The 15,147-nt window shown below is 46.9% G+C and overlaps 1 long non-coding RNA gene across 1 annotated transcript; it reads left to right on the top strand.

Annotated features, from left to right (window-relative positions):
* Window positions 1-6: 6 nt before the first annotated feature.
* LOC143442882 (uncharacterized) lies at window positions 7-13,667 on the top strand. Its single transcript, XR_013111463.1, has 3 exons — window positions 7-136; window positions 1,710-1,802; window positions 13,304-13,667. It is a non-coding gene; the product is annotated as an uncharacterized LOC143442882 (long non-coding RNA).
* Window positions 13,668-15,147: the final 1,480 nt, after the last annotated feature.

The following is a 15,147-nucleotide window of genomic DNA, read 5'->3' as shown; positions in this document are numbered from 1 at the left end:
CCGTTAGCCAACGCCTGATGCTCTCGCTTGGCCCGGTGGCGGCAGCAGGCGACACAGCTGTCACCTCCATGGATTACTCATATATAGCCGGCCAGAGTGGAAACGCCTCTGGGCTTCGTTGTCTGGAATCTCTCTTGTAAATAATATAAATACGGCTAAGGATCTCAGCGGTTGTAGAGAGCCTAGCACAGAAAAAAAAATAAAGTTAAATAATTTGCTTTAAGGGTTGTTAGCAGTCATTAAAGGTCAGAGTCCCAATAAGCCATGTTTGATCACTGTTCCTAAGTATGACTAGGCAACAATAGGCAGAAGCAGAAAGCAAAAACATACAACGACCCATCCAAGTACATCTTCCGGGCGCTGATAGGACATTCATGTTTAAGCAGAGAGCTATAGTTATGCATAGCTAAGCTGTCCTGGTCAAGGTGTGGTCCTGCCTATCATTGCTCTGTTTTCCTTCCTTCCTTCCATCCCTCCCCCTCCCCCCTCCCCATCTCTCTTTCTTTTGGCTCTAGTCTCTCCTGTAAGGCCTGTAAGTTGTAAATCGCCGGGCGGTGGTGGCGCACGCCTTTAATGCCTGCGCTTGGGAGGCAGAGGCAGGCGGATTTCTGAGTTTCAGGCCAGCCTGGTCTACCGAGTGAGTTCCAGGACAGGAAAAACCCTGCCTCAAAAAAAAAAAAAAAAAAAAAAAAAAAAAAAAAAAAAAAGAAAAGTTGTAAATCTCTTTCTGGAAGACAGTGACCCCTCTGTTCGGTCCCTGGCCTCAGTCTTTACCTCCTCCCAGCTTGAGATTGTTGGGGAAATTCAAAATTTTGTGGTTGACTGTTTCAATAATCTGATAGCCAAGGGGAGGGGCACAAGTGTGTTAAGTTTAGAGTATCCTCATTCTGGCCAGCAGGCAGGCTTGAGGGTCACTCAGCCACTAAGTGGTAAGGATTCAAATTGGAGGGTGAGGGATCCAGAGCCCGTGTGTTAGCCAGCGTGCTCCCTGTTTCTTCTCACTGTTATGCATGTCCTGCGTTCATATCCTTATAAGCAGTTGGCAGATACCAGTGGGCCTAGTCAGCAAGTCTCCAGTAACGGGGTGATTCCAGATCTTTCTAGATTGGAGTCTAGCATGAAATGAGACAGGAGACAAGTTTTATGCCTTAGGTAAACCTTGTCCTGTTCAGAATGCTGAGAATGGTAGTATGTGCCTAAGGTTGAAGGCTGTATGTAGTCATTTATTTTTGATAAATTTATTTTGTGATAAATACTCAAGAAAAACAACTTAATGGAAGAATTACTTGTTTTGACTCACGGTTTCAGAGGTCCGGCACTGCTAGCTCCATTGCTTTGGACCAGTGTGAGGCACACATAGGTAATAAAGGAAGGTAAGGACAGGCCAAGAGCTAGACCCCAAAGACTCAGTGGAGTATTGTCTCAGCTAGGCTCCACCTCCATAAGGTTCCAACAATTGGATTATAAATCTATCAGTGGATGAATCCAATCACGAAGGCATCTGACCGCTAGGATTCCAAGCTGGGGGCTAACACACTGAAATCCCCACCTCTGAACACCACTTGCATAGGGGGGCCAGGCTTTGAATACATGCTCATTTCAAGGGACACTTTGATCTAAACTGTAGCTGAGGCAAATGTGAATCTTATGGCCTCCATTTGTCTTCCAGGGACTGAGTGGTTTTTTTTTTTTTTTTTCCCCCGGAGCAGATTATTAGTGCTTCTGAACATCAGGACTCAAAGATGAAATGTGGACAATTACAGAAGAAGATGGGTCAGAGAGCCCATGGACACTCCAGGCCGGTGAGTTCTCATTTCTCTTCCCTAGAAGCAGAGCAGTGCTGGCACAGAATGAAGTGATCGTCAAGGCCACATCTTCCTGGTAAATGAAGCATCAAGTTTCTGGGTTATCCCAAACTGTCTCGACCGACTTTGCAGAAGCCACTGCTTTCCGTTGCTATTTTCCTGATGTCTATACAACCCTGAGCAGATACCACACCACACCGACACACATGGATGTAGAGAGTCAGGCTGGCACGTGTGCATATTCTGCCAGGATAGAAGCACACTAGTGTGACCACGGGAGAAATTTATTCTAAGCAAATATCTATCAAAGACAAGACGGGTGCCAGAGTGTCTCCTAGGTGTGGGGCATGAGGGAAGAGGCTACAACAGACAAGTCTCTGCTCTCACAATACTTCTGGTCAGTTGGGGAAGGGCCAGAGGGTAAGCAGATATGCATTTAAAATTACACAGTGCTGGATAGACATTTGGGGAATGGAGAATGGTCAGGTGGCCTGGGAAGGCCTGGTTGTATGTCAGGAGGGCCAGAGGCTGAAGGAAGCAAGGAAGGAGAGAGATGGGCAAAGTGCTTAGCAGAGATAATTCTAATTGTTGTTGAGACAGAGTCTCCCTGTATAGGCCAGGCTTTTCCTGGAACTCATCATGTAGCCCAGGCAGGCCTCAAAGTCATGATCTTTCTGACTCAGCCTGCCAGATGCTTGCTGTGGTGAAAAACATTGTATATAGAAGGAAAAAAAACCTGAGCAAAGGGCCTGGAGCCGGACTGTGCTAAATGTATCTGTGTGGGCATAAAAGTCAGCCTGGCTGGAATGGAGTGAGCCTGACGAGGAGATTTGTGCAGATACAAAGGTAGCCAGGGTCAGAGCTTTGGTCTGTTGGTCTGTTGTGAGAACTCTCTGGGTTGTTACTCTGTGTGTAATGGGGACCTGGGGGGGCCTTTGAGAATTTAGTTTGCAACAACAACAACAACAACAACAACAACAACAACAACAACACACACACACACACACATACACACACACATACACACACACACACACACACACACACACACACACACACTGAGAGGGGGAGCTGCACCCACCCGTAGACCATAGGTCAATGAACACACAGACATACATATTCATACAAGACCGCATGTAAAACGCACACCCCTGTCTGAGCACGTGTGTGCGCACACATGAGCTATGTGCACACAGGAGCACCCTCTTGCTCTCCGCCTACCCATTTAAACTAAGACTTGTCTTTTCAGAACAGAAGTGAGTCAACAGCAATCGCCTCCTCCTCCTCTCATCCACTCTGCACTTGCTGCCTCTCCTATCCTGGCCATGGTCCCCTCTGATTCCTCTGCATTGGCTGAGGACCTGCACCCCTGACCTTCACCTTCTCCGGGCCTTGCTTTAGCACTGAGACCTTCTCTGACCACCCTACTTAGAGCTACACGCCTACCTAGGCGTTCACTTCCCACCCCTCTCCTCTCTTACTTTCTGTAGCAAATCTACCCTGGCAGAACAAGTATTTTACCTGTTGTGGCGGTTTGAATGAAAACAGCTCCCATGGGCCCATAGGGAGTGGCACTATTAGGAAGTATGGCTCAGGTGAAGTAGGTGTGGCCTTGTTGGAGGAAATGTGTTCAAGGCTTTGAGGTTTCAAAAGCTCAAGCCAGGCCCAGTGTCCTCTCTCTTTTTCCTGCTGCCTTCAATCTGGTTGTAGCTCTCTCAGATAGCCTTTAGCACCAAGCACCAGGTCTCCTTGCATGCCGCCATGCTTTTGCTATGACTAAACCTCTGATCTGTAAGCCAACCCCTATTAAATGAAACCACAGAAGAGTTACTGTGGTCATGGTGTCTCTTCACAGCAATAAAACCCGAACTAAGACCCCTGCTTATGTGCTTATGGTCTGTCTGATCTATCAGAATGTAGGGTCCAGCAAGACAGGGGTCTTGGCCATCATTTACTGTTCCATCTGCAGTACCTGGGTTGATGCCTGGGTCCTCCGCAAAGATTTATGGAAGGAAGGAAGGAAGGAAGGAAGGAAGGAAGGAAGGAAGGAAAGAAGGAAGGAAGGAAGGAAGGCAAGCAAATTCACAGATGTGCAGAAAGTGTGGAGAGCAGACTTAGCTTTGATGGTTATCTCTGGGCTGTCCATATGTGTTAAGAAGTTGAGCAGAGAAAATTTGGTGGTCTGGGGAGCTTGTCAGTGTGTTCTTGAGGTGTTTAATACCTTTTCAGCTTCCTATCCTTTTCAGAGTCATGTTTAGAACCCCTGCCCTGTTGACCATTCCAGCTCCACTCCCTTATGCTTCCTTCATAAGACACGGACAGCATCCATTTCCTTTTTCTTCCATAACTGTGTCAGACCTCCCCAGACTTTAAAACTACACTTCCCTGCCTCCCATGCAGCTAACATGGACTACAGCTAATGGGGATACTGGGAAGTGAGAGAATGTGTTCTCGGGAACTATCCCATAAGAGGGATGGCTGAGATTACAGCTTAGTGAAGAGCACTTGCCTGGCATACGTGGGGCTCTGTCTTCCCTCCACATCACCGAGAGCTGGGGAGACGAAAGAGGCTAGGAGGGAGGAGCTGGCTTATTTTTTGCTTTCCTCCCTCCCTCTGTCCTTTCTTCTGGTAATGGGGTTTGGACCAGTCTCATGCATGCCAGGCAAATGCTTTACTACTATGCCCCAGCTCTCTTCCACTTTATTTCCAGACAAGGTCTTTCAGCTTGTGGTTCTACCACAGCCTCTCAAGTAGCTGCGATTAGAAGCTCAGATGAGCTATTCTTCCCCCCCTTTCCTTCCTTCCTTCTTTCTTTCTCTCTCTCTCTCTCTCTCTCTCTCTCTCTCTCTCTCTCTCTCTCTCTCTTTCTTTCTTTCTTTCTAAGGTTGTTTGTTTAGATAGGGTCATGCAATCCTCACTATTCTCGAACTCAACGTGTATACCAAGATGGCCTCTCTTCTGTCTCCCAGTTGCAGGGATTAAAACTGTGTGCTACCAGCCCCTGTGAGGTTTTGTTTTTATTTTTTATTTTATTTTTTTTAAAAACAGGATCTTGCATAGCTTAGGTTGTTTTTGAACTTGCTATGTAGCTAAGGATTACCTTGAACTCCTGATCCTTCTGCCTCTACCTCCCAAATGCTAAGAGTATGGGTGTGTGCCACCACGTTTGGGTTTAAGGTTTCACTTTTAAACAATTCCTTCCACATTTTTTTGTGTGTCTATTCTCATGTGACTTAGAGGCCCTACCTGAAGGGTGTCATAGCAGGTCAGCTGGAAGGTTCCTGAGGACTTTACTCAGTCTTGACTCTGTACAGCTGTGCCTCTCATCCCTGGGCCTTTAAGCAAGGTGACAATAAATGTCCATGTGTCTAAGACACAGCTAAAGGCTTTCTATTGCTTTCAGTCACAGCCTCTGCACACTCATTCAGTCATCTTCATATGAGGAGTTTGACTAGCTCTTCTTGGCCCTGGAAACCCATTTTACTGACCAAGCAGCTCTGTGGTTGGTTAGCACCATTTATCCAGTAATTGATTCCTTATTGCATGCCCACTCTGTGGACAGCTCCATGCTTCATCAGCAGTGCCAGGAAGGGTAACACTGACAGCACACTCATCCCCGTGGAAGAATACAGAAGGCAACTATGGTCATAAGAGTAGAATCTCTCTCTCTCTCTCTCTCTCTCTCTCTCTCTCTCTCTCTCTCTCTCTCTCTCCTCTTCCTTCTCTTCTTCCTTCTCCTCTTCCTCCGCCTCCTCTTTTGTTTTTGCGTTTCTCTGTGTAGCCCCGCTGGTTCTGGAACTTGCTTTGAAGAATAGGCTGGCCTCAAACTCATGTAGCTCTGCCTGCCTATGCCTCCCAAGTGCTGGGACTAAAGATGTGTGTTACTACCCTTGTAAAGAGTAGAGTTTCAACCAAGCTGAGAAAGACGAGTCCTGGGTGAAGTTTACCAGGTGCCAGGTACTATTCAGTTCAATGAGCTTCATGTCTACAAATGAATTTACTACTTGGGATAAACATATCAGGCATATAAATTCATGCTAACATCTGTACTCTAATATCTGAAAGCACACCAAGGCTTAGTACCTTCTCCAAAGGCCCGCTTCCCTGACTGCATCTCATACAAGATGCCTCTCTTCCCATGATGTGAGCATACTTGCTCCTGACTTGGAGCCATTCATGAGGAGGAAGTGGCATCCTCAGAAAAGTGCAATCCAGTAAGGTAGCTGCAAGCCATAGGTGGTCTGAGTATCTTAGCTTGAAGGATCAAAATGTAGTGAAACAAAGAACTCAGTTCTATTATCAATGAACTAGACCCCTGTCATGGATTCAGTGGCCACATGTGGGCTGATGGCTGATGGCTGCCACATGGTACAGCTCCTCTGTTAGTCATACCCTATGGTTTCTTGAGGCATTTACTGGAAAGTTAGGTGCAATCATTCATCTCTCAAAGACATCCTCCAACTCCAACTTAAGAAGCCCACAAGATTTATGATCTTAACTCCAGAGCCATCTCTTCAAATGCTCTCCTTTTCTTCCCAGTTTCCTCGTGTGTGTGTGTGTGTGTGTGTGTGTGTGTGTACGTGCACATGTGTTTTCTGTGGAGGCTCAGGTGCATGCATGCCACTGCATGCATGTGGAGGTCAGAGGATAACATTTGGAGTTCTCTTTTCCACTGTGTTGAGGCAAGGTCTACGTTGTTTCTGCCACTGTGTTGCTCGCTCCAGGATTAGCCGGCCTAGGGAGCTTCTAGCTGGCTCTCCTGTCTCAGCCTCCCATCTCCCTGTGGGTGTTCTGGGATCCCAGATGGGAGTCACCACATTCAGGTTTTTACATGGCTTCTGGGACAGAAGGCAGGTCCCCTGGCTTGGCAGTAAGCATTTTTACCCCCGGAGCCATCTCACTGCCCCCAAGTTATTATGTCTTCACAAACTTCTGAAGCACAGACTGGTGGTGTCTTGCTCAGTCCCCACTAGCAAGCAGCAGAGCTGGGCTGTGGACTCCAGGCTCTGACATGACCAGGCACTGGGCCTAGTCTTGGAGCACCAGGTTCTTTGTCTGACCCAGGCACTTCTTTTCTTCCAAGCAGCTTCCTCAGGCTTGGCAAGGCAAGAGTTAAGACACACACTCAGGCGCTGGACTGGCCCTTGCTCCCACGTCTGGACAGATTTTGCTGTAGCAAAGGGAAGGTGTAGACAAAAGGGCAGATGTGAAGTGAAAACCAGCTTTCGGGAAACTGTTACCAGGTGATTGGTATTAGCTCTGTTAATCCGCAGTGACCTTTCTGAAAAGTCCTTTCCCTTCCTGTAAGCCCAGAGAGTCGATGTCTTCTCGAAGAACGAGCTTGTCCCCAGGACTGCTGATGGCAGGTGGTTGTAATTCTGCACACTGCTTCCTGCAGCTGCTTTAAATGTGCAGTGGTTGTTACCTTGGCCCCTGATTGCAGGTGGAGAACTGAGAAGCTGTAGGTTTACCATCAGAAGCACAGACATGGGGTTTAAATCTCCCGCTCAGCCACCTGGGGACTCCATCCGTTTATTCAATACCTGATTATTGAGATCTTTTCACGTGCACACACTTAGGTCATTGCTTCATTAAAGCCTGTCTTCTATTTTCTTGAGAGCAACTCCTACCTTGATGTAAGTCTGAGAGTGAGTGATACAGAACATGCAAAGATCACAGACAGTGCATCTTTGCTGCACAGGGTGTCCTGCAGTATCTTCCCTCACTTCCAGCACCTACCTGGAGGTAACTCCAGTTCTAGGGGTATTTGATGCCCTCTTCTGGCCTCTGTGGGTATTGCGTGCTTGTAGTACACATACTATATGCAAGCAAAACATTCATACACTCAATCTATATATACATCTATTTTTATCTATCATCTATCTATCATCTAGTATGTGTGAATGTATCTATGTATGAATGTACATATGTATGTATGTATCATCTGTCTGTCTGTCTGTCAGCTACCTACCAATCATGAAAGCAGGCTGAGCAAGCCAAGGAGAGCAAGCCAGCAAGCAGGTTTCCTTCATCGTCTCTGCTTCAATTTCTGCCTCTAGATTCCTGCCCTGAGTTCCTGTTTTGGTTTCCCTCAATGATGAGCCAACTATAATCTATAAGCCAAATAAACATTTTCCTCATCTGAGTTGGTTTTGGTCAGTGTTTCATCACAGCAATAGAAAGCAAAGCAAGCTCAAATAGTATGTGTCTGGAGGAGTGGAGCCTCAATTCACATCACCATAACCTTGAAAAGAATGTGCTGAGCAAAAGAGGCCAGGCCCAGTAGGTCACATGGTGTGAGATACCATTTGCAGGGTGTATACAGATGAGGCAGAACTCCATGGAGCTAATAAGCAGGCTAGTGGTTATATCAGGGGCACAGGGAAGAAAAAAGAGTGGGTGACAGTTCATTGGAGGCTGAGTCTCCTTGGAGAGGTGAAGGCAGAAGGGATGGCTGCTTTGTGCTGTGTGAATGTGGTCAGTGGCACACAGTTCCCACTTTCCAGTGCTGATGGTTGTGCTGTGAAAACTTTTGCTCAGTTAGAAGACAGAGCCCACGAGTTCTAGAGGATATGATATTGAAAAGGAGACTTTTGCAAACGGAAGGGAAGACTCAGTGAGTAGCTAGAAGAATGAATAGAGACAGCAACTGTCTACAGAATGATGACATGGCTGGGGAGATGCTCAGTGGTGAAGTGCTTGCACAAAGACCTGAGTTTCACCCCATCTCCAACATAAAGAGCCAGGCATGCCGTTGTGGCTGTGAGCCAGGGATTGGGGAGTTCACTGGCCAGTCAGTATAGCTGAATGGGTGAGTTCTAGGTCTAGGTCTCAAAAAATAAGGTGAAGGAGCTGGAGAGATGGCTCAGCAGTAAAGAGCACTTGCTGCTCTTTCAGAGGCCAGAGTTCAGTTCCCAGCAATCATGTTTTGTCTACTTGCAACTGCCTGTAACTCCAGATCCAGAGGATCTGGCGCCCTCTTCTGGCTTCTACATGAACCTCCACTCACATGCCTATACCACATGTACACATACGCATATACAAAACACATCTTTATTTATGTGCATACTTATTTATATACTCTCTTTAGATATAAATATATCTAAAAACTATATATATATATATATATATATATATATATATATATATATATACAGATATATCAAAAAACGATTGAAGAGGACATTTGGTATCAGCCTGTGGTCTCCACATGCACATGCACACTCGTGCTGTTTCTCTGATTTGTGTTGTACATTCAAGTACCAGGGGTTGCAGAATGAAACAGGCCTTGGAGTTACCACCACATACCACTGGGGGCGCTGCTGCCTTGGAGACCTTTAGACAGAGAGGGCTTCTGAGAGGGCATCATGACCAGCTTAGAGGGAAGGAGAGGTTTTAGCTACTTATTGACATCTTGATCAACGTGTTCCCCTGAGAAACGAGGAGAAGCCATCCTGTTCCTTCCAGAGCCTGGCTTCAGGAGAATAATATCCTCTTCCAATTGTTGCCAGCCAGCTCTGCATTCTTTCCCGGGTTATTCCAGGTCCCAGGAGAGCTCACAAATGCTGGTGGAACACTGTGAGTAGCTTTGATCATTTTCAGCCATCTCCCTCTACCTTCCCCATCTGGTGTCAGATCTCTGCATAGTCTTGGGAGTCTTCTCCAGAGCAGAGACACATCAGTGGTGGATGCAGAGATGGGGAGGATGTCGTGGTAGATAGGGAGTGCTCCAGCTCATCTCACAGTCATTGTTTATGATGATTAATACGGATTGTCAAGGTGACAGGATCTAGAATCAGCATAGAGACACACCCCTAGGCTTGTTGATTCTGGAGATTGAACTCAGGTCCCCATGCTTTATGGCAATAATGTTTCTCTAGATTATTACCTCAGTCCAGAAAACTTCTCTTTAAGGGCAATTTTATGTTCACTGAAAAAAAAAAAGCAGAAAAGATAGGTATTTCCCCTTACTGCAGAGCTACATCTATCCCAGCAGTGATGCTCACACCAGCCTTGTTACAGTGAAGCTTTCTGACATACTGTTGTCTCTGAAATCCATGGTTTACATAAGGAGTCTCTCTTGGTGATGTGTATCTTAGGGTTTGGGGCATGTGTGATAACAGCTCCCATCATGGTATCACACAGAATAGTGCCACTGCTCTGAAAGTCCTCCTGGCTCAGCCTAGTTCTTTCTGCCTTCCTGTAACCCATGCATGACACCCTATAGTGGGAACCGTGCAACATGTAAGCTCTGACGGATGGCTTCTTTCCCTTAGCCACGTGTATTGAGTTTCTTCTGTTCCTTTTCATGGCCTTGTAGCCCAACCCCTTTCTATGCTGAGTGTTTATTTCCCCATTACTTGGAAAGCCACTATTGTATTAATTCTCCCCCAAAGGACATTTTGCTGTCTTTAAGGTTTTGGTGATTATGAAAAAAAGCTGCTATAAATGTCACTGTGCCAGCTTTGTGTGGACATAAATGCTCATTTGAGTAGAAACCAAGAGGCACAACTGTGGGATCACAAGAGAACACTCAGTTTTGTAAATAACCAGCTCATCTTCCAAAGTAGCTGTGCCGTTTCTCATTCCCAGTGGCAATGATTGGCATTCCCACTGTCTCTCCTCCGTGCTAGCACGTGGTATCACCAGTGTTCTAGGGTTTGGCCGTTCTAAAGGTAGGTAGTGCTGTTTCTTGGATGAGTTAATTTGCAGTTGTCTAGCAACACTCTGAACACATTTCTACCATGGAAGATTGCAATGACCTGTGAGTTCCAGGCTAGCCTAGATTACACAGCAAATGTTAGGCCAGCCTGGGCTATATGACAAGATCCTATATTTGAAAAACACAGCTCAATAACAGCAAAATGTTACATTCAACACACGTGTGTATGGTAGTTGCAAAATAAACACCCCTGTAGTTGACAGTCTCTCTAAGAGCCCTCCGTTTATCCCTGTGTCCTTTCTAGAAACCCACCCAAGGTCCTCAGTTGCTGGCAGTTTTTCATACTATTGCTATGTATATGCACCTATGCATGTGCCTTTGGAGGGTTGGAGTTTTTTGGTTCATCTTTATGAAATTATCCTATGTTGTGACCACTAACTGACATTCCTTTTCACTGTTTCAGGCTGTGTTGACCTCTTTGAAGAGCCAAAAGTACTATAGATAATGCACTCAAATCACTGTAACTTCCTCCCTGTGAGCTATGCAGTGATATGGACCAAGTCACATTCTGAACACTGTTCAGCTCATTCTAGTGAAGTGGGTTACAGAGTTGTCCCATTTTAGACTTTTGAGAGAGTCATGGCTTTATGTTCTTTGTGGTTTGGGCTGGTGCTTGGGAAGTCCCCAAAACATTGCTGGGAAAGGGACATATAGAAAATTCCACAGAATGGATCTAGCTAGTATATAACTTATACAACCTGCAGTCATCCTCCTGCCTCTGGACCTTGCCCTGCCTGCAACCCTCTCCATTTAGGACCCTTATACCTGAAAGGCCTGTTTCTGGGAGGGATGATCTCCCACTTACATCACAGGACAAAAATATTCATTTATTTTTCCGTTTCCATGTATGTGTGCATATGTGAATATGCATGCTTCACATGTGTGTAGGTACATGGATGTGAGTATACAGAGGCCTGAGGTTGACGCTGGTAATTCTCCATCATCCTTCTACTTTATGCCCTGAGGCAATGTCTCTCAATCAATCACAGAAATTTTGGGCACATTTGGTCTCACTCCCCAGATTGCTCAGGGATCCTCTGACTTCTCCTGAGGTTGGACTTACAGGCAGGTCTCCATGCCCACCCAGCACTGATGTGGATCCTGGGCTCTGAACTCTGGTCCTAACGCTTTCAGTTCAGGCTAGCCATCACCTCAGTAAATGCCTTTTCAGCTTATCCCACCAGCTTCCTAACCCACAATGTCATCACCTGAGCCACATGCCCACCTTCTAGTGGTCTCTTGATATTCTGTGTGCAGTGGGATCCTGATACCCAGTTACTTGGCAGCGCATTAGATAACTGAGCATCTGTGGCCCTGTGTGGATGGTGGCGAGGGATCTCCTTGGAGATGCTTTCTCATTTCTTTCTCTTTTTATTCTTATTTTTTATTGTTTGAGAATTTCATATGTGGACAAATTGTGCTTTGATCAACTCTATCTCCCATTCTCTCTCACCGGATTCCTCTTTTATCCCTCCACATTTTCCTCTTGTGAGTTCTCTTGCTCCATCTCTCTCCCTCTCCCTTCCCCAAGACTCTCAAGCTACTGAAGTCACTTAGTACTGGCTGTACATGGGTATCTACTGGAGCATGGGAAGCCTCTCGGGGGATGCATTCTTGAGGAAGCTGCAGCCCAGTCAGTTACCCAGTGTACCTTTGATTCTATAGCGACATTGTGTAAAGGACATTCAGGAACAGGTTGAGGTATGTTTGTGTAAAATACTGACCTGACTTGGTGGACGGGAAGCAGAGTTTGGGATGGAGAAAGGAATAAAATATGGCCAGGAAAGACCCTGAAGAAAGGGATAAAACATGATCAGGATGACCCTGAGCAGCAGAAGAAAGGCAAGGTGTGAGAAGGCCTGGCCTTGGGCAGACCTGGGAGTTAGCCTTACCCTTGCTGAGTGCCAGCTTCCCTATGTAGGAGAGAGGGACAGGCTAACACCAGGCCTTCACCCTGCACTCCCCCCTCCATACTATTCAGAGAGTGGGCAGGGTTGCTTTTGCCGAGTCTCATCCTGTTCTGTGGTCTTTTGTAATTTCCTCTTCTCTCTCCACCTCTCATTTTCTTTTTGCCAGCCAGTGATAGGCTAGGAACTTCAGGTCACAAAGAAGCTTTGATTATCTGGTTCCCTGGCAGCTCCTTTCATCTTGGGAACATTTTGCAAGCCAAATCTAATGCAGGGTGGCAGGCTTGCAGGGAGGGTCGCTTCTTCTAGGGTTAGCTTCCAGAGCTCTGCTTAGGGACCCGCTCTCACATCCACTGGACACACAGGCTGTAAGCCCAAGATGCAGCCCCTGCTGTGTTCTAAGGGATGTCAACTCTATTTCTCCCCGTTTCCCGAAGGGTTCCTCTTTGAAGATCAGGAATATGAGGCTCACTTGCTTGTGGGTGGGGAAGGGGGTGGGGCAGCTCCAATCCCCAGATGCCCATCTCATGCCCCTCTCATTTCTACTGTCCCTAGCCAGGCCATTTCTGGCTCATGGTGCAAATTCAGTACGGTCTCGGGGAGGCCAAGTTCCTAGCTTGATTTCCAAACGGCTTCGGATATTACTGCTCTGTGGGAGGATTTTAACTGTGGGTGGAAAAGGTGGCTTGTGCAAAAACACAATTTTCGATTTCTTTTTTCTGTTGGGAAAATGTGTTCCAGACAGCAATACTGAGCTCCACTGGGAAAGCAGAGGAGGAGCTTAGAGGGCACCGGAGGCTTTGCACAGGGGCTGGCAGGGAGCAGGGCTCAGGCAACCAGGACTCACATCATTGACTCTTCCTCACAGATAAAGGACTTCCACGGAGGAGGCTGGAATGATGGATTGTATGGGTTTGAGGAACCAGGAACCCGTGGGAAGCAGGCCTGGAGCACGAGTGGGATCGAGACGTGTCCGAACTTCGGCGGAAATCTGGTCGGCAGGCTGGAGATCTGTAGGAGTAGCATCGCTCACATCCTGCCCCGCCCTGCATGTTCCAGCTCATGTAGCCCTGTGCCCTTCACCTTTGCCCCACCGGAGGAAGTCACGCAGCTGGTAGTCAGGATAAACTTCCTTTGTCCTTATAAGGTCATGTCCAGCAGTACCTGGAATTCCTCCTCATGCAAATGAGGCAATTCCAGAACACTGGCCTCGGCCAATGATATACACTCACCCCCCCACCCCCCACCCCCACCCCCGCTAAAGGTTTATATACCCTTTATTCTCTCTATTAAAATGAGCTGTCACATTGAAGCCTGTCTCCTGAGGGTCTGTTCTCTCACTCAGCGGCATGTGAGATTTCCAACCCCAAGTGGTTCCAGCCCTGAGAATCCACTGGTTGTGACTGCTGGTGATCACACCACTTTAGCAGAGCCTGAACTGTAAGGGGATAAGGTTACAGGGGACCTGGGGCACCTGGAATAGGCTCTTCATATACCCAGGGGAGACAGCGTGGTGGAAACACAATGTCTTAGGTTTTGGAGTTGGAGACTCTTTCCTAAAAATACAAACTGCATTTAGAGGTGGGGCCAGTTATTAATGCCTCAAAGCCTCAGTTATTAGTGTTTCCTATCCATAAAGGAGATAAACAGCGCCCACCTGTCTGGGACTCTTTAGGAACAAAGTGAAGTAGCTACTTAGTGCCTGGGGATATGTTCTCTAAGAACCTGGACACTTTGGATCCCAAACATAATGGAGTGGTCAAGCCCAAGCTCCATCTTTGCTGCTACAGGAGCAGGGTGGGAAGGCAAGCCCAGCTCCCTGATGATGGCGTCTGAGGCTAACCCCTTGCTGGTGAGGTCTGAGACTATGTGAATTGTAGTCACACATGGTTCACCCTATTCCCCTATTGGGTGTCACTCTAACTCAAAGCATTTGCACAGGTCATGTGTTAACTTGGAGCCCTTTCCCCATTAGGCACCTTTAAGATCAGGAGTTTTCTTTGTCTGCCTTCTTGTGAGCCATTTTGCCACATCTTTGAAGCAGAGAAAAGAGAGATGGGAGTGGGTGTGAGGGTGAGGATGAGGATGAGGGTGGGGGAGTCTGCCTGCCAGGCAGAGTCAAGGCAGGTCAGGGTCTGTTGGCAGATTTCCCAGCCCGCTGAGGCATGAAAGAATGAGAGGAGGTGCCCCTTAGGCTCAAGGCTAGGGGCTGAAGATTCTATTGACCTTGGTGGAAGGAACAGAGAGGTTTCTGGAATGAGAACAAATATCTTGTATACATCTTAGCAAAATTGTTTCTGCTAGCTTGTGGCTTTGCTTCCCACAGTACTGTAGTATAAGGAGGCTTTGAGAAATAGACTCACAGCTGATGTGGTAATGACCTCCAGTCCTTCCATATCTATTTTGTGTGTCTTTTCTCTATCTTTTCTATAGTCAGCCTTGCTCCCTCCTCAGAGGACTGTTTGACTTAGTATTGTCTGGGCCAGGACACTAGCTGGATGGTGTCATTAAAGACATTTTATTCAAATCCATCTCTGTATCTCTCTCAAACCAGCTATCTATCCCAAAGCTCCACCCCCATCAAGCCCACTACCTAACATTTGGTGTAGAAACCCAGGATGGAAACAGGGATCTTTAGATACCAAAGGTTATTTGCTCAACCAATGTATTTTCCTTTCTTTCCCTGGTATTCTTAAGCAGAAGCTCTGGAGG

This window comes from Arvicanthis niloticus, chromosome 6, assembly GCF_011762505.2.
Source record: "Arvicanthis niloticus isolate mArvNil1 chromosome 6, mArvNil1.pat.X, whole genome shotgun sequence".
NCBI classification, from domain to species: domain Eukaryota; kingdom Metazoa; phylum Chordata; class Mammalia; order Rodentia; family Muridae; genus Arvicanthis; species Arvicanthis niloticus.
The sequence above is the reverse complement of the archived record's forward strand: the minus strand, read 5'-3'. Positions and strand labels throughout refer to the sequence as shown.